The following is a 21,401-nucleotide window of genomic DNA, read 5'->3' on the forward strand; positions in this document are numbered from 1 at the left end:
TAATTCCAAATTAATTCTTGATCAATACTAATTAAATAATATGATTTCATATTAATATATTAGAACTTATAATATATTAATATAAATCATAAATAACCTTTTCTCATAAAAAGTCTATCCAAATGTTCCGATGCCATGCAGCCCAAATGGACCATGCCAAATCGGGTTAAGTACTTACCAATTATAGTTATGGACTTAGACACTAATCCAACAAGGATATCATAAGCTGAAGGTAAGAGAGCATGATATTGAGATGACTGCGTTCAGAACGAGATATGGACACTATGAGTTCTTGTTTATGTCGTTTGGACTAACCAATTGTCCAGCATCATTCATGGATGTGATGAACAGGGTTTGTAAACCATTCCTTGATAAATCCGTGATAGTGTTCGTAGATGACATTCTGATTTAATCGAAAAGCCAGGAGGAGCATGACAAGCATGTACGAGAAGTATTGGAAGTCTTGAAGAAGGAGAAGTTGTATGCAAAGTTCTCCAAATGCAATTTTTGAATCCAAGAAGTCCAATTCTTGGGTCATGTGGTTAACCAAGAAGGGATAATGGTTAACCCAACAAAAATTGCAGCTATAATGAAGTGGGAACGACCGAAAAGTCCCACGGAGATTCGAAGCTTTCTGGGATTAGCCGGATATTACTGAAGATTTATCTAAGGATTTTCTTTGATAACTGCTCTTTTGACAACTTTAACCCACAAAGGAGCTATATATATGTGGAGTGATTAGCACGAAGAAGCTGTCGAGAAGCGAAAGACGAAGCTATGTGAAGCACCGATTCTTTCTCTACCCGATGGAGTTGAAGACTTCGCAGTCTATAGTGATGCATCTGGAGTCGGGTTGGGTTGTGTTCTGCCCCAAAGAGAAAAGGTGATAGCATACGCATCTCGACAATTGAAGGAGCATGAAAAGAACTACCCCACTCATGATCTGGAGTTGGCAGCGGTAGTTTTTTCCTTTAAGATACAGAGGCATTACCTCTATGGAATGAAGTGCAAACTTTTCACTGATCATAAGAGTCTCTAGGATCTCTTTAATCAGAAGGAATTGAATATGAGGCAATGACGCTTGCTAGAGTTACTCAAGGACTGCGACTGTGAGATACTTTACCACCCTGTTAAAGAAAATGTTGTCGCTGATGCTATCAGTTGAAAAGTAAACCTTGAAAGAAAAAGGCTAAGAGTGTTGAGAATAGAAGTTGCCTCGATGATTGTGGAAATTATCAATAAAACTCAAGAAGAAGCTTCAGAGAAGAATGACCGAAAGGAAGAACGTTTGGGCAAAATGTTAGTGTTCGGTACAAACAGTCAAGGACTGAAGGTATTCCAAGATAAGATTTGGGTACCTAAGATGGGAGGAATAAGAGATCTTCTGATGGAGGAAGCTCACAAGACCATGTACTCGATTCATCCCGATAGCACTAAAATGTATAGGGACCTGACACCCTATTACTGGTGGCCGACGATGAAGCTCGATGTTGCGAAGTATGTGGCCGAGTGTGTAACTTGTGCAAGAGTTAAGGCACAACATCAGAAACCATATGGGAGTTTAGAACCTTTACCTGTACCCATGGGTAATTGGGAAGACATCACCATGGATTTTGTGACTAAACTGCCCAGAACGAAGAACGGTCACGACATGATTTGGGTGGTCGTGTATCGGTTCACTAAAAGTGCACACTTCATAGCAGCTAACGAGAGGTGGTCTATGGATAAGCTTGCAAATACTTACGTGAAGGAAATTGTAAGACTTCACGGTGTTCCTCTAACGATTGTATCGGATTGTGATAGTCGTTTCACGTGAAGGTTATGGAGAAGTCTACAAGAGGAATTGGGTACAAAGTTGTGTTTGAGTACAACTTACCATCCGTAGAATGATGGTCAGAGCGAAAGAATGATACAAACACGTGAAGATATGCTGAAAGCATGTACCCTAGAGTTCCAAGGTAACTGGGATGAGCACTTACCATTGGTAGAGTTTTCCTACAATAACAGTTTCCACTCGATCATCAAAATGGCACCCTATCAAGCTTTGTACATACAGAAGTGTCGTACGCCGTCTTGTTGGCTTGAGGCTGGAGAAAAGCAGTTTATGGGCCCCGAGATAGTCCATGAGACTGCTAAAAAGCTGATGGTGATCAGGGAAGGATGCTAGCAGGTTAGGATCACCAGAAGAGCTATGCTGACAAGAAGAGACGACTGATGACTTTTGAAGTTGGAGATTCGTTTTGCTTAAAGTCTCACCGTGGAAGGGATTTATACGATTTGGGAAACGAGGAAAGTTGAGTCCAAGGTTTATTGGACCATTCGAAGTTCTTCAGAAGATTGGGAACCAAGCTTACAAGCTCGAATTACCAAAAGAACTAGATAGTATTCAAAATACTTTCCATGTGTGTTATTTGTGGAAATTCACGGGAGATGTTCCCAAAAAAATTCCAATCTCATAGTTAAGGATGGATGAAAATAAGAGGCTAATTGAAGAGCCCGAGACAATCGTTGACCGTGAGACTAAGAACTTACGACGCAAGATGGTCGACTTAGTGCTTGTCCGTTGGAAACATACAAATGGGCCGAATATCACCTGGGAAACAGAAAGTGACATGATGAGTCGTTATCCGCATCTGTTTGCTGATGCATGATTCCGGGACGTAATCATCCTAAGGGGGAGAGAATTGTAACGCCCGTGTTCCTAGGCTAAGCATTAGGGCAATGATGTAATAGTCAGGTCAACCGTTGTAACATATTTTGAATTAATAAAGATGAAATATGTGAGTATTATGTGAATTATGTGCTTATATATATATATATATATATATATATATATATATATATATATATATATATATATATATATATATATATATATATATATATATATATTTGTTTATAAAGAAATAATAAAAATAAGCGTCAAAAAATAAAATGTTAGATAAACCCGATATCGATACATGAAGTGGTAGAGGTCGAGAAAAGGATTCCGGTCATATAAAGAACGCGAAATCTGAGTTATAACGAAGAAGTTATGACCTGTCAAAGTTTCGCGACAGAATCGGCACGATACTGCGCAATGTAAACAGTGAATTTACGATAGAGCGATTTTTACCCTTACCGATCTAAACGAAAGTCGTAGAATACGTTAAACCGTGAGCGTGCATAAAAAGAACGCCCAAATCTTACTTCGTATGAGGAAGTTATGATTTTCGAAGTTTCGGCTTAGCAGTATGCAACCCGGAGTTCGAATATTAGATCGAGTGGTTTTTTAGCCGACACAACCTAAACGAGAATCGAAGATCTCGTTAGTAGTAGCGTAACGATAAAAAAACAGACGAAAACGGACGTCGGATGAGAAGTTATGGATTTTTAACAGACCAATCCTGTCCCAGCCTGTTAAAAATATAACTTTAAAAATAAAGTGAAAATAAGCCGACGGAGTCTAATTGAAAGTTGTATAGTACGGTCCCGCCTACGCGTGGATATAAAGAACGTCGAAAACGGAGCTCGTATGCAAAAGTTATGAATGTTAGAAAACGAGAGGGTAAAATGCGAAGCTGGATGCGAGGGGGAAAGCCCTGCGTACGAGGAGACTACGCGCAGCGGTCTAGAAATTCCTCGGTCCAGAAGCGTCCATGGACCACCACCGAAGTTGCGACAGGTGTGGTACGGCTTCGGAGTACCCCCAGCGTACTTCAGATATTACGCCCCGCGTAGCGAGGCCTCTCGGCTATAAAAGGAGGCCGAGGGCTTCCTTCTTTTTCACACCAAATTCAACCTTCTTTCTCTCTCTAGGTTCTCTCTCTAGGTTCTCTCTCTAGGTTCTCTCTCTAGCCCTAACCCCCCCCCCCCCTAAATCCTAGTTAAACCCCCTAGCACCAGAAGGAAGCCTCGAGGCTCCCGAAGGCTATGAGAAAAGAGCTTTTCGGTTCAGGAACGTTGCTCCAAGCGAAGCCCGGTTTTCGAGAAAAACCCGCTGTTTTCTTCCATTTATCATTTTTCACCTCTTCAATATTCACCACAATTTTCTTCCAAATCTACAAGAAAATTAAAAAAACAATTGATAAATTCAAAAATGCTCACAAAAATTCATGTGATTTACATATGAATTACATGTGATTCATATTTGAATTACATGAGATTTACTAATGAATCACAAGTGAAATGTATGTGAATTACATGTGATTTACATATAAATTCACAAGTAATTCACTTGTGATTTACATGTGAATCACATTTAATTCATATGTGATTCACTTGTGATTTACATGTGATTCACTTGTGATTTACATGTGAATCACATGTAATTCATATATGAATTACATGTTATTTAACCACCAAACTACCACCATCAAATGTTCATATACATATATAATTCTCATCAAATAAAACATATATAATATAATAAAACCACCAACATACCTATACAATCTCATTTAGGCAATATTCTCTTTGAAACACCTCACAAGCTTTTTGTCCTAATGTTGATGAAACCTGAATCAAATTTCTCATATAATGATTTCAATAATCAAAATACATATTAACAAACTACCAGATTGTTAATAGAAATCAATATTAAGAAATTAGGCCTCCTACCAGTGCTAATTAACAAAAAACATAATAAGTGAATCACATAACAATATATGCAAATTTAGTAAAGATCATAGCCAATGAATCTGAACATCGCCTTTAATCATATGATTAATGAAAACCTAAACGATAAAAAGAACATAATCAATTGCAATTGCTAACAGCTGAAATGAAACCTGAAGATCGCCTTTAATCATGGTGAAAACATTAGTAAATAGATCATTAACATACAATGGTTATGCATTTACAAAAGGATAAAGGTAAATAACAGCTAAACATCACAATAACATCAACAAGAAAACCATTTGTTGGGTTTGGTTTTACATAAAAACAATTTCCAACATCATTCTACACACTACCATTACAATGGCAGCAACACCCACACAACCGTAAAAACAAACTTAAAAAACTTTTACTACTACTACTACTTTCTTTCTTCACATCGTATGTCAGACAATCAATTCCTCAATTCCTGTTTGCATAATATATGTAAACAAACAAACAAACAAATATTCACAATAAAATTTGTTGACACACCAGTCCATGTAAGTTGATAAGACAAGACGATTGCTCGAATAAATGGTGTCTAACCAACAACTCTGGTATTCCCATTGCTGAAATGCTCTCATATCCAAATAGTTCCTTCAGCTTTTCATCACACATAATCATCATTGGATTTCCAGGATCCTATCATTCAAAAAAACCAAATCAACTACACTTCATCCCTTTTTAAGACTATTATTGTTCCTTATTCTTGTGTTACCATATTTTCAGACATGCCAACAATCAATTAAATTATTAGACTAATAGCCGATGAATTTGTCGATAAAAAAAGTGTAATAATCATCTGGTAATGATCAAATTAACAAATATATTACTAAGATTTTTTGATAGAAATCACCTATTTCATGCCAATAGGACATTACCTGTATGTATGTACAACATTCAATAAGATTAACAAGTATATTACTAAGATTTCTTGATAGCAAATCAAGAAATCTAACCTATCAACTATTTTTGGCATTCAAATCATTATATGATAACTTTCAAACTTGTAATTCATCAAAACATCATCAATATAAGGATTAAATAAAGGGAAAAAACAAAAAGATCAAACATACTTACCAAAAAAAAGTCATCTGCAGTTGGATCAACTCAGGAAAATCTCCACATCTTGGAGCAGAAATCGCCTCTTTCAGGTCAAGACGACATTCCCTGTACTGTATGAAGGACAAAAATCCATAAAATTGGATAATCATGGCAATTGATAACATTAACAATAATAAATATTACTGGATTTCCAGATGAAGGATACTGATTGTTTTAAATCGGAGTACCTGATTCTTAATATCATTGGTGACTGCAACATATCCTCTCCAATTGAAATCATACGTGAAAACGTTCGTCTAAAGGATCGGAGCCTCGCTAACGTCGGCTGGGAACCTGAGATGAGATCGAGATCTCCATCTGACATGCTTTCATAATTCAGATGCATTCATGTCGGAAAATCGAATGATGTCGTGTACAAGCTGACATATCAAGCTTTTGGTGATTCTTTGACCGACGGAGGTTCGTTTTGAATTGATGCTCCTCCGTGTTCAAACGAATGGTCTCTATCTTCGACCACCTCACCGATGAAGACGTCATCTCCGACGAGGAGGAGGCGATTAGACGACAGGAGTCGAGATGAGAGAGAGAGAGAGAGAGAGAGAGGAAAGAGAGAGAGATAGAGAGAGAAAGCGGTCTGAATTATTTATTTACTAAAATGCCCTGATTCATAATAATTATGCTGCCCCCATGTATTTTTTTTCAAACTATTTACAAAAACGCCACCGAACATCCTAGCCTTTTATTATTTTGATCTAACAGCTCACAATCAGTTCTCAGGAAACTTTGAGTTCTCAAATGATCCTTCCTCTCTCTCTCTCTCTCTCTCTCTCTCTCTCTATATATATATATATATATATATATATATATATATATATATATATATATATATATATATATATATATATATATATATATATATATATATATATATAGGGAAAAGTTCAATAGAGAACCATTATTAATCAAGGAACCAAGGAACCAATCCAAAACGTCAAAATTTAAAGCGATCAACGGTAAAAAGGAAGGGTTGTAGATTTTTACATTGGAGGCACATGCACCAGATTATAACAAAACCCACTTCCTTTCTTTCGTTTAAAATTTTTTTACGCCATGTTTTTTATTGAAAAAAAACCGAGTATACTGTTGTTCATGATTTTTCGTCATCTTTCCAAAGAGATCCATGAAGATATATATAAAAAAAGGAACTTTTTTTTTCGAAAAAAACCCACTTCATTTTCTTTGATAAAAAGTTAAGGTCTATTTTTTATAAAAAAAATTAATAAATATATCAAAATTCATGCTTTTTTGTACTTTTTAAACATAGATTCATATTCATGTAAAAAAAACAAACGATTTTCCCGTTTTCATTCACATTGTGAACCTGTTCAGATTCATATTGAGAACCTGTTCAGATTCACATTGCGAACCTTGTTAGATTCACAGTGTGCATAATAATAAGTCAGATTCACAATGTGAAACTGATCTGATCGAACTTTTTCACATTGTGAATGTTCAAAATTGAAATATTTACAGTTTACATTCACAGTGTGAATCTACACTGATCGAGGTTTTTTTTTTTTTTTTTTTTTTTGTGAACCTTTTCAGATTCACAGTGTGCATAATAGTTAATCAGATTCACAATGTGAATCTGAAAAGATCGAGATTTTTCATATTGTGAATGTTAAAAATTGAAATAGTTACAATTTAGATTCACAGTGTGAATCTACACTATTCGAGGTTTTTTTTAGTCGGCGTTGATGTTTATTAATATAGTACAAAATTTTAATATTTTTGGTATAATCAGTTTTTTTTGATAAAAATAAACTTAAATATTGATAAAACTAATAAAATGAAGTGAGTTTTTTTCAAAAAAAAAAAATTTTGTTTTTTATATATCAATATGGATCTCTATGGAAAGAAGACGAAAAATCGAGAACAACGATGTATTCGGTTTTTTTTTTGATAAAAAATGTGGCCTTTAAAAAATTTTAAATTAAAAAGAGATGAGTATTTTGGTAAAGGGGTGAGTTTTTTGTTATAATCCGGTGTGTGTGCGTCCAATGTAAAAGTGTACATCTATTTGCTTGGCCGTTGATCATTATGATTTCCGATGCTCACAATTGGTTCCTTGGTTCCTTGTTAATTATGGTTCTCTATTGAACCTCACACACACACACACTCTCTCTCTCTCTCTCTCTCTCTCTATATATATATATATATATATATATATATATATATATATATATATATATATATATATACAGAGAGAGAGAGAGAGAGAGAGATTCTTTTAAGAGCCGAAAGATTTACGAGAACTCGTAATCCGCTCATGACTCCAAAAGTTATCTAGGAAATAAACTTAAATAATAAAACAATACAACAAAATGAAGTTGATTTATTCTAAAAGAAGTATGTTTTTTATATATAAATATAGATGTTTATAGTAAAAGGATAAAAATTATGAATTTTGGTATATTCGGTTTTTATTTTCGATGATATTTTATCCTAAAATTTTAAGAACAAACAAAAAGAAATGAGTCCTATACTATGATTTGGTGAATGTACGTCCAACCTCTAAATGTACAATAATTTTTTTGGTCCATGATCATTTTTCCTCTAACGGCCAAGATTGGTTTTTTAATTTCATTGTGTAAAAGGGTCCCTCATTGAACCCAACCGTGTGTGTGTGTCTATATATATATATATATATATATATATATATCCCCTAGATGTATTTAGTAATTAAAATATTCATGAAGTTTAGTTGGAGGCTTATTTTGTTGTTAATCTTTTGCTGTGTAGGGGTTGTTTGGTCATATTTGGAATGTGTTTTTTGAAGATTAGTAGAATAAGCACAATTTTTTTAAGTTTTCAAAATTTGTGCATGTGTACACGTGATATGTATAGGCAATGGGCAATACTCGATTCTTCAATTGTCCCCTCATCGATCGATAGCAACCATCAAGAAAAACAAACCCTAATATCCATCTCTATCCTCTCTTGTTGTTGTCGCGTATAACACCTTCACCGTCGCAGCCTTGAGACACCAAGTCGCTGGAAAATTGAGTACACCGCGTAGCACCACAGGTCACCGAAATAGAGGGGTGGTTGAAGGAGGAAGTCTCAATCTAGGGTTGATTGGGCCAGATTTTCATTTAGGGGTATTCTATTTTCGTTTCATTGTTCCTTTTTGATATTCATAGCCACAGAAGACACCACAACCACCATCGAGGTGGTGTCTGCCGCCATCGGTCAGCACTGTGATGATGGTGATAGGTGGTGATGGTGTTAACTCTATATTTTGTCTTTTGTGTTTTTGGGGTTTTGATTGAATGCAAGCCTGAACCCTTAATCCATGATTTTACCATTGTAACATTGTACTTTGAAAATTTCCTTTAGACATTACACTTTAAGTGGTGGCTTGCAACTCAAATGTCATTTTTTGACTCATCACTTCTTAGTTTATGTTAAGTCATTCTGTGATTGGGGTCGTCATATGATGAATTAATGGGTTAAGAAGCCAAATTAACCCAAAAAGACAAATATGTGAATTTATGTATTTTTTCCCTTTTCTGTCCGGTTTTGCAAAAATTATAGGAAAAAGAATGGATTGTTGGATTTGATCAAAGTTATTGCCCAAATTTCTGGTTTTGAGTCTAGTAACTCCATGATTTTTTCTTTGACCTGTTGATGGCTCTAACTATGGTGAAAATTGTTATTTTCACTGACTAGTCCGAATTTAGCTACTTTTATACACTATATTTTAAAATTTATAGTAAATCATATAAAAATAATTAGAATTAGTATAATATATCCATGGAAAAGTAATGAGTTGAATTTTCGGTATATGAGATAGTAAACTGGATTAAATGGGTTTAATGAGGGGAAAAACAAGTTTTGAACAGACTACGGTTTTGGGGTTAAAAGTTGAAAATGAAACTAGTAACCAACTTGTTGAATTAAGGGCTAAAGTTACTTATTAATGATCTATAACACTTTTATAGGGAGAAAGGAAGTGCCTTGAGTTCATTGGGCTTTGGTGGTTGCTCTTTGTGTTCCACATTCGATTCGAGATAAGTTTTTCATTACATTATACTGATGTATATGTCTTTTACTTAGTCATGTGTGATTGTAATTTGCATGTTAATGGTACTAGACAACGTAGCGACTAGTATGTATATGCTAATGACATGTTCTATGTGTGATGCACTTCTGTTGGTAAGTGTTAGTCTTTGTGACTTGAGCTTTAAGTGCCCCTTGTGCTAGACATTAGCTATAAGTTATGTATACTAGTTGGTTACATGTTTTGAATGCATGAATTACAATTGATGGAATGTAAGATATATCGGTGTTATAGGTATAAAGTACATATTATTGATGTATGATGTTGTGTTTAAATTCATTAAGCTTTGTGCTTACCCTTTCCCTCTAAAATCTACAATTTCAGGATCTGCAAGTCCTATTAGAGGGAAAGGCAATGCATGAAAGTACACATGCGCATGGATTGATGTTTTATTTTGGGATATTGATTTGATTAACTTTATTCCACTTCTTTAAGCCGTTGGTGTTTGAAAGATTGCTAAATTTTATTATTACGATTATTTCTGTTTAAAGATTACGGTTTTTGTTAATGGTGAAATTAGCTATATTTTATATTAAAGAAATGGATTCCTAAAAGTTTAAATTTCTTGTAACTTTTTGGACGTTACAATATATATATATATATATATATATATATATATATATATATATATATATATATATATATATATAGTAATGCCCGTGTTCCTGAGCTAAGCATTAGGGCAATGATGTAATAGTCAGGTCAACCGTTGTAACATATTTTAAATTAATAAAGATGAAATATTTGAGTATTATGTGAATTATGTGCTTATATATTTGTTTATAAAGAAATAATAAAAATAAGCGTCAAAAAATAAAATGTTAGATAAACCCAATATCGATACATGAAGTGGTAGAGGTCGCGATAAGGATTCCGGACATATAAAGAACGCCGAAATCCGAGTTATAACGAAGAAGTTATGACCTGTCGAAGTTTCGCGACAGAACCGACACGACACTGCGCAACATAAATCGTGAATTTACGATAGAGCGATTTTTATCCTTAGCAATCTAAACAAAAGTCGTAGAATACGTTAGACCGTGAGCATGCATAAAAAGAACGCCCAAATCTGACTTCGTATGAGGAAGTTATGATTTTTCGAAGTTTCGGCTTAGCAATATGCAGCCTAGAGTTCGAATATTAGATCGAGCGGTTTTTTAGCCGACACAACCTAAAAGAGAATCAAAGATCTCGTTAATAGTAGCATAACGATAAAAAGACAGACAAAAACGAACGTTAGATGAAGAAGTTATGGATTTTTTACGGACTAATCCTGTCCCGGCCTGTTAAAAATATAACTTTAAAAATAAATTCAAAATTAGCCGACGGAGTCTATACGGAAGTTGTAGAGTACGGTCCCGCCTACGTGTGGATATAAAGAACTTCAAAAACGGAGCTTGTATGCAAAAGTTATGAATTTTAGAAAACCAGAGGGTAAAATGCGAAGCCAGATGCGAGGGGGTACGCCCAGCGTACGAAGTACACCCTGCGTACGAGGAGACTACGCGCAGCGGTCTAGAAATTCCTCGGTCCAGAAGCGTCCACGCACCACCACTGAAGTTGCGACACGTGTGCTACGGCTTCGGAGTACACCCAACGTACTTCGGATATTACGCCCCGCGTAGTGAGGCCTCTCGGCTATAAAAGGAGGCCGAGGGCTGCCTTCTTTTTCACACCAAATTCAACCTTTTTTCTCTCTCTAAGTTCTCTCTCTAGCCATAAACCCCTCCTCCTAAAGCCTAGGTAAACCCCCTAGCACCCGAAGGAAGCCCCGAGGCTCCCGAAGGCTCCGAGAAAAGAGATTTTCAGTTCTGGAACACTGCTCCAAGCGAAGCCCGATTTTCGAGAAAAACGCGTTGTAAGTGAGCTACGCCTTCGCTATTTTTAATATAGCTTTTTATTTAATTATAGTAATGTTATTAGGACCTTATAGTAATTATTTGGGATATTATTATGGGTTATATAAGTGTCGTTATAATATCTTTTTAACCACTCGCAGTACGGGGAATCCGGTTTGGAGGGCCGCTTGGGTTGCTGGATTCAGAAGTAATGATCCTGTCCTCCGGTGTTTCATCTCTCGCCCCTGTCTGTACATAGTGGGTGAAGAGTATTGTTTAACGCTTATATAATAGTAATAATAGCTAGACTATTAATTAGTCTCGGTGAATATAATACTAAACTCTAGTGGTAATGATACTAGGTTTTGTCAAAGAAATTGTTTTAAGATTAACGAAGTGTTGTCCGAGTGCCGAGTCACCACCTTCACAGGTGAGTGCATAGTTACTTTCATCTTACACATATATATGAAGTATTTTATATAAATTACGTGGTATGTGTGCATACTATCTGAATACTTGCTGTTTATGTTGAATGAATGATTTTATACACGTTTGAAATGATTTAAACAGTATATGTATTTTATATCTACAAAAATGTTGGGGTAAAACATGGGTAGATGTAGTAAGACGATGTGTGATAAAATGATGAGAGGCCTCGATGTTTTTGGTAATCCAGTTATCTAGCGGAGTATAGATAACGACCACAGACTCTTTTAGACAGTCCAGTGGAACACTAGCAGGCTCGCAACCTGTAGGTGTTTATGAACGATGTGTTTACCGGTGTACTCCATCCACCTCATGGTTTCCTTAAGGGCATTTATTGCTGAGGAACCCCTTGGCAGTAGTTTCCATCCCGCTGATGATCCTTAGGCTAGGTCCCTTATGATAGGTGTTAGAGACGTAAAGTGAGGATAACGGGAACATGTAATCGGGTTATTATTGGTTGTTGAAATTAATAAACTTATTTATTGTCGGTTGAAAACCCTATGTGCTCACCAGGCTCCCAAGCCTGACCCATTCAGTTACTTGTATTACAGGTAGTGGTGCCCGAGCATAGTAATGATGTTTGGATGAGGGATTACGGATTATAAGCCTGTAGATATGAATAAATGTAGTAAGGCTTATATTGTACTGTTTATGCTTTAGATCTGTATCGAACATGACATCCCGAGGTTTTTAATGAAATACATTTCTTTGGAAATGCTTTGATAAATCTTTATCATATTTTTATTTTGGGAACAAATTCTGCAACAGTTTTATTTAAAATGTTACTCTGATTTTCAAACAAAGCATAAACAAAACCGGTCTTTTCTGGCCGTGAAAATGAGGATGTCACTGTTGGTACCAAAGCATTAGTTTAAGCGAGCTAGGAATTTGTAGGATTTCTTGACTTAAACTTAGAATGCTAAGCGATGATTGTGAAGTGAGTGTCTACTATATTTTAGACACAAGCACTAGTTTATTTTAGGAATTATGCCTAAAATGCTAAATGCTTTATGCCTGATATGCTGTTACTTTTTCGGATCTATGGTTTGTTGCGGACCGGATCTGGAAACCTTATGTGTTTAGGATTCTAAACGTACGACTACGATAGTAGAACTAACATGTAAACATTTTGGAGTGATAAGGATGATTTAAACGTCTATCTTGAATAAAGATCTAAATTCACCTTATTCGGCATATAGATCAAGATGGCAAGAACCCGAAGTGGAGTCGGGAACGCAAATGGAAACAGGAATCAACCCCCAGTGATTGAGCAAATACCTGTTGTGGTAGCCGCTCCTGAGCCAATCACAATGGTCGGAGTACAAGCGATGATCCAGACGATGTTGGATTGTCAAATGGAGGAAACAAGGCGATTACTTCAACGAAACCAAGAGGAACTTACGGTACCCATTGAGCAACCTGAACTGATCCCCGAGCAATCGGAGGAAGGAAACTATAGCCGCCCTGTGAGTCAAGCTGGAACCCAAGGGGCAAGGATAAATGGCTCGGAGAGGGGAAACAACAAGGATGAGCGAATGTACAAGAATTTATTGGGTGCGACACCACCGAGTCTCTCAGGAAGCCCAAATCCTGTTGAGATTATGGACTGGATCTCCGAAATGGAGATGATGTTTGAGAGCTGCAACTATAGCGAGAAACAGAAGACCGTGTTCGCAGTAAGACAACTGAAGACCGGAGTCTTGACCTGGTGGAAGTTATTGGCAGATACGATGTCACGAGGAGAAGCCCTGAAGATGTCATGGGAAAAGTTCTTGGAACAACTGAAGGTGCAGTACTGTTCAGAAATAGATCTGATTGATCTGAACAATGAGTTCCAAAACTTGAAGAAGGGGAGAATGAGCATTGACGACTATGCTACTGCATTCACAGAGAATATGAAGTTGTTTCTGTTGGATTAGGTGTCTAAGTTCATAACTATTTCTGGAATGTACTTGACCCGGTTGGCATGGTCTATTTGGGTTGCATGGAATTACAACACTTGGATAGACTAAATGAGAGAAAATGACACTTAAGGATTATTAATATATTATAAGTTCTAATATATTAATAATATTATTTAATTAGTATTGATCAAAGAATTAATTTGGAATTAATTAAGTGATCAAAATGAGACTAATTAAATATATGTGGTTGATTGTATAAATCATCTATTCTTGTATAGTGGGCTAATGATCCATGGTTTGTATGGATTGGGTTAAAATCCAGAAGGTGCTCCATGGATAATCCATGGAGGTTACAAACCCATGGATCATGGAATATGGAAAGCCATGACAATTAGGGTTTACATGGTATAACCCTACTTGTGCCACAACTATATAAAGAACCCTATGCAAGCAAAATCGGCACTATGACTACTACTTGTACAAGAAAGATGGCAAGCGAATTTTGAGGTGTAAGTGAACTTCTCTCAAGGTCATTCCAAGTGTTGTGGTGTTGTGTGAGACATTTGAGGCATCACACTTGAGGTGCTAGGCTCACAAGGTTCTCAAGGAATCCAAACCACAAAAGGTATGTTCTTCTTCTAGCATTTATGTTTAAAAGTTCCCCATGCTATGCTAGATAGTTGAAGAACCTTGGAAAATCAATTTTGCATGTATATTAGTAAAACATAGATCCAAGGTTTCTAGGGTTGCATGTACACCATAGGGGTGTTAGAATGCTCAAAACTCAATAGTGGTATCAGAGCCTAGGCTTGTTTATTTGATATTGATGCAAACTTGTTGAAAAAAGTCATTTTTCTGCATTCTGAAGCATGAACTTGCCGACTCCATGGGGGGACTCAACGAGTCCATGAGTTAGTTCATCCTACTCGTCGAGTAGGTTCATGCACTCGACGAGTAGGAGCCCGTGAATGCAGATTTTCGAGTTTTGCTGCTGGAAATGGACTAGAAACATTGCCCTAAACTGTTTTGATGTTGTAAAACTTGTTTTAGATGGTGTAATGGTTATGCTAATCCATTTTCAATAGCTATTATCAAAATTTCAAGTTTTATATGGTTTATTTATGATTCTTGAAATTGTTGATATGAACATTCATGAACTTATGAGTTTAGAAGATCATAGGAATTATTTGTAACTTGCTTGTTAGTTTAATTCTTGATCTTGATGTGTTTTAATGGAATCCATAATTTGTCCTCAAGTTATGGATTACCAAAAGTCACTCTTTTAAGTACATTATTGAACACATAGGTTACATAAAATGAAAAGTCTCTCATTTTATTAATCCATTAACTCATAAGTTATGAAAGATGAAAAGTTTTTGAAAGTTACAAAACATTCCCTCAAGTTTTGGAACATGTAAAGTCACTTTAAAAACTTTAGTTCCAACCCCTAGAATTTTAAAAGTTAAAATTTAACCCTTATACTTTATAGTATTATAAGTTAATAATATATATATATATATATATATATATATATATATATATATATATATATATATATATATATATATATATATATATATATATATATATATATATATATATATATATGTATAAGAGTAAGTCAGTCTTATCGTTAGTAGGCCTCATTAACGAAGCCGGTCTATAAGGGGGGGGGGTATAAGGTTGTTGCCTATAAAATGACAACTTAATGGGTGTCCACTCTCACCTACCGCTTCCTTGATTGGTGGAGGGTCGTTAGCCGAACGGGTAGCACAAGGACTATAATTCTCATTAAAAGTATAATGATGAATATAATGTAACTAATGTTTTATAAAATTCCCAATCTTAGTTACTTTAGGAAAATGTGAATAAGGTGCTAACCCATGAAATTACACTTTGCACTTTGATTAAGTCGTTAGTGGAGCGTATGTGGTTAACCGGAACACTAACCTGGATTGAACAAGGTAGGCAAAGGGTAACTTAATGTTTATCATAATATCGATGGATCACGTGTGGTTAACCAGCACATCGATTGAGGGGTAAATATTAAGGGTACCAAGTATATTTGCATGGTTATTCACACCTTGTTTTGTGATCCTCGGCATCCCAGTCACAAAACCTGAAGGGAACACTCGAGATTGAAACATGCCATTGAAAATTTCAATGAATCTCAAAGGATCTAGGAGTTTCAAATCCAATTAAAACCTAATAATTTATTTCGTTTTTCATGGTGTAAATTGGTGAATCGTCATTCGCCTACCTTCAAATATTTTATAGCTTGGATTACGGCATCCCTCTTCCATGTTATAAAAGTATTGTGTTTGGTCCTAGCCTTAATATTTCATATTGGGTGTTATATTAAGGACTTTAAATGAACTATCTTGAATATCTCCCAAAAGACGTCTGGTTCATACAATTATGATCTTCCCAAAAACTCTTGAAGATGATGTCCCGAAAATCATTCTTCACTCCCTCCACCTCCTCTAATTTTTCTCCCTAACCCACAAGTTCTTGAAAAGTTCAAAGTCACTCAAGCCCTATTGGCAAGCAAGGTCTATATGTGCTCACATCATGGAGATAAAGTCACATATTGACATGCCGGGAGAGTTGGGTGTCAAAGTCTTGAGAAAGTTGGTTGTTCAATCACTCTCTAAGTCACACAGTGAGTTCCTTTGGGATTACTATGTAACAGACTATGACATGACCCTAATGATCTTATCTATTTGCTTGGTGCTGCTGAATCAGCAATGATTTGGAGCTATGGTAAAGAAAATTTGATTAGTAGATCAACTTCCCAAACTACCATGGACATTGACAATTGGTCACATTGGATATCTATAAAAGCCTTTTCTTCCCAATGGAAAGGGATCGGCCATAGTCAACTCGGTTGACCAAATGGTAAAGAGAAAGGCTAGGTCTAAGATAGTCCTGTGTGCCACTCCCAAAGCGTCCATATGCTTCTGTTGCCAAAGGAAGGGGCATTGGTTGCGAAGCTGCCTTAACTACCTGAAAGATCTGAGAGAAGGTCAAGTCAAAAGTTTGACTCTGCTTCAGGTAAGTCCACTATCTAACTCTATTAAGTTCCTATTTGAAGATTCTTATTACATAATGTGACTGGGTCACATGTTGAAGTTTTAAGAATCAAAGAAAAGAGAGGAAGCTTAAAGAAGAGTAAGTTGATTCTGATCGCGAAGATGGATTTCGATCGCATGGTTCGGTGATCAGAATTTTTGAGCTGCTGCTTAAGAGTTGTGATAGATTGCTTACGAATAGATAACAACATAGTTTTCATATGTATTTTCATTGTAAGGATAAGTTTTTCCGCAAGTTATAAAATAAAAGAAAATTTATGTTTTTATTTATTTTGAGTATCCTTACAATGGCATCTGTGGAAAATTGTTGTTTATATGATTCCAGTGATAGCAACATTGAGAAATGGATTTGATTTTGTCGTCTGTGGTAGTGTCATAATTTACCAAATAAGGAAAGATTCTCATCAACCAAGTTTCAGTTGGATAGAAACTTGGAATCATGCAACTTGTATTGTATGATGAATGAGAATTTTCATCTTTGGAAAAATTAAGACTAGTTCCTTGTTCACATGTATGTGTGAGTCAAGTGAAGGACTAAGGGATCGAGTACACATTCTTGTGCACTGGTTAAAGTCCACCACAAAAAGATCGATAAGACTATTCGTCATGATTTACTAAAGTTTAGTAAATATGGTTATACTTACCAGTTTAAGTATAATTCTGAAACATTGGAAAAGTTTCGATGTATGGCAGGACGAATGAGAAGAATCAAATTAGGCAGAAAGATAAAAGTTTCTCAAATCTGAAAAGATGGGAGAGTACTTTAGTATCATGTTTTATGATCATCTTAATGGTTTAGAAATCATATCACAATTAGTCCCCTAAGGACATCTTAGTGCACTCCTATGGCTAAGAAGAGGAATCGTGAAATGTTGAAATGGTTAAATCAAGAAGATGAGTCATACTTCGTTCCAGAACAATTCTTAGAGTCATACTCCAAGATTGTAACTTGAGTGACATATTTTAAAGAAAGGTTTATAATACTTGTCAAATGTAAGAGTAAAATGAGTCATACTCTTGTACATTTGAAGTTGGTGAGTTGTGATGTTTTGGATAAAACAAAGACCAACTAAGGACAATTTTGTGAAGTGTTTGTCTTGATAAAGAATCCACACTATCTCTTGAATATTTGGCAAGTGAGTCTTATATGTCAAAAGGACATTGGGAGTCTTAAAGATCTTGTAAAAGCTTCAAAGATCTATTTAAGAATAAAAACCTGTAGTTTATCACTAGCACACGACGTGAGGTTTATAACCTATCATGTTGACATATTCCTGGTTCTATGCCCATTCCACTTAAAGTTGGCTTTGTATATGAGTTCTGAGAGGTCTCAATTGGTTGTATAAAAACTTGGAAGCAATGGCAGACCCTTGTGCTGCCAGGTGGCAAGAAGTTGAGACTGCACAAGTTCAATCCATACGAGTTTGGATTTGTCACTAACCTTGTCTGGTGATTATGGTTTTGACAAATTCACATGGATAAGAACACATACACCATAAAATGTAAGTGCCATAAGGTTTATCTCCGATTCATGAAAATGATGGTGAGGAAACACTTTCACTAAGTAGATTTTAAGTAGATAGCAATTGTGATATTTGCATTCTCAAAGTTGTTAGTGGAGCGTGTGTGGTTAACCGGCACACTAACATGGACTTGTGAGAAATGACAAAGGTATAAACAATTGAGACTATGAATACGACATCCCTTTTCATAGTTGTGAAATTGTTTAGACACACATGTGTGCTATCTAAGGAAAGGTGTATGATTTTGATAAAGTTTTATCAAAGCATCTCGTATCAGAAATATGAACTTTAGAAAGAAGGTCAATAAAGTATCATCATGCAAGTGGGAGCATGATAATTATAATAAGTGTTGCAAGTTAGCAATGTTAATTATAGAAAACAAAAGGTTTCAATTGGGAAAAAGTTGTTTTGCTATAACTAAGGGAGAGGAAATTATACTTAATTTCAATTCTAAAAGCTTAGATTGAGGTTTTAGTCATCTTTAGTCAAGGATATATATATATATATATATATATATATATATATATATATATATATATATATATGAATTTTATGTTGGAATGGCTCAACAGAAGGAAATTCTATATATGGGTCCATTATTTGCGTTCTAAAATTCGATTTTGATTACGGCATCCCTTTTCATAATCTGAATTATGAGAACTTGGCAAACAGAAATAGAAATATTATAGCAAAAGACTGGTCCAGTATCATGTCTTTATGTGAGACATCATGAATCATGTCCCATATGCTTCGGATATAGGATCGATTGCATGTGCTATAATATTCATCTGTTCTAAATTTTTCCAAATGCCCAGAGCATTAAGAGGGAAAAGTACTAGAACTAGATATGACTAATATGATTAAGCAATTGTCGAGGAAAATCTAAGGTTTACCAAAGATTGGTTGGTCAGGCATAGTTGGAAGTATAGTGTTGATTTTGGAAGGACCATATTGACATATTCTGAAAAGTGGCAACTCTTGTTTAGGAGTGATAGTCAAAATGGGAATATGGAAATGTTCCCGTAGGTGGAAGTTATTCATTAAATATGTGTAAGATTAGGAAACTAGATGCATGAAGGATGTTCAAAGGAATGTACTTTGAATTTGAGACTTCGTTTCCATGGAGTGATCTCCATTGGAATACTCTGTAATGTCTGTTGACAGGTCTTTGTGACTAGTGTGCATAATCATTACAAGAGGATCAATGCATATAAGTTTAGAATCTAACAGATTTCAGGAAATGGTAGGAATTTGGAATTCTTACATTTAAGATAAGGATTTGGGGTTGTGAAATGAGAATCATTGGAATTATGTCCAATTGATCTAATTCACAAAGTAAAGATCATAGACAAACTTAGTGTGAATACTTGGTGTATGGCATAACTAATGTTTGGAAAAACATAGTATGCATATTTGGTGTATGGCATGACTAGTGTTTAGAAAAAACCATAGTGTATATGCTTGGAGCATGGGACAACTATTGTTTTAATTCAAGTATAAAGTTGATAGTTTGAAACAGTATGCAATGGATAATGTGTAATCAATATGGTGATAAATAAAAGATGGTTTATTTATATTCATAAGTTATGAGACCATATTTGATTCGATTATTCTTGTGTTTCACTTTGCATGTTTTGACTTCCAGAATAACTAGGTCATTCTTCACGAATGACTAAGTTATTCAAACCATCCACAGTCGGTCATATGTTGGAAGTAGATATGAATCAAGACTGTCATGAACCTGGATTGTAGATATCCAAGGTATGGGACATAGCGAGAGTTGCTGCAACACTCATAAGTGCTCATAAGTTCTGAGTATTGGATTCAATCTATGCTCACTGGTATCACTTCATGGAATTTATCTCGAGTAATCGCGAGACGGTAATATCATATAAGTCTTCAAACCTAGAGATATGACTTGTTGCCTATGATTTGGTTATACATTGATTGTACGAAAACACATTGGTAACTCGATGTTATAAAACGTGCCTTTGTGTATAATTCAACAAGTAGTAGAACAAGCATATGAGTCGAAGTTTATCTATTCCTTCTTGGATTAGAAGCGATATATGGGCCCCTCGATGATTTTGTGTTGACCAATGTACCGGGCCCGGTCATAACTAAGTTGATGTGTTCAAATAAGTTCTATGTAAAACAAATCGGAAATCGGGAAACAAACTGCTGGACAATAAGTAAGACATTGTTCCATGTATTTATCCGGCTGATGTGACAACCCGAAATTTACTCCGTCACTGTAACCCGTTTCCGTTAATAAAAGTTAGTTCTATTAAAATTTTCCGTTAACTTTTATTTATTAAAATAATTCATTTTGAGTTATTAAAATAATATATATTTAATGACAGAATAAAAGCATCTAAGTCGGGTTACAGTTAGTTTACCGGGTAAAAACATTTAGCTCCGTTTAAACGACAGTGTATGGTGGGTCCCCACTAGGCAGCCATATATAAAGGAGGAGTGTCCACCTTTAGAGTCTTTTCCCCACCTTGGAGCTTTCTCTCTCTACCTTCTCTCTCTAAAATCGAGTTTGGCCAAGGATCACCACTTTCAAGCCTAAAAAAAAAATCAAAGGTAAACCCCCTAACTTGATTTTCTAGCTTGGTATTCATGCTATTTCGAGTTGGATCATCCAAATACCCCAACATGCATGTGTTTACGGTTTGGGGAGTCTCCCAAAACCGTAAACTCCTATGTGAGGGTTTTGAAGCCCCAAA

The sequence above is a fragment of the Lactuca virosa genome, chromosome 9 (genome assembly GCF_052849685.1).
Source record: "Lactuca virosa cultivar CGN04683 chromosome 9, Lactuca_virosa_CGN04683_v6, whole genome shotgun sequence".
Classification (NCBI taxonomy): Eukaryota; Viridiplantae; Streptophyta; class Magnoliopsida; order Asterales; family Asteraceae; genus Lactuca; species Lactuca virosa.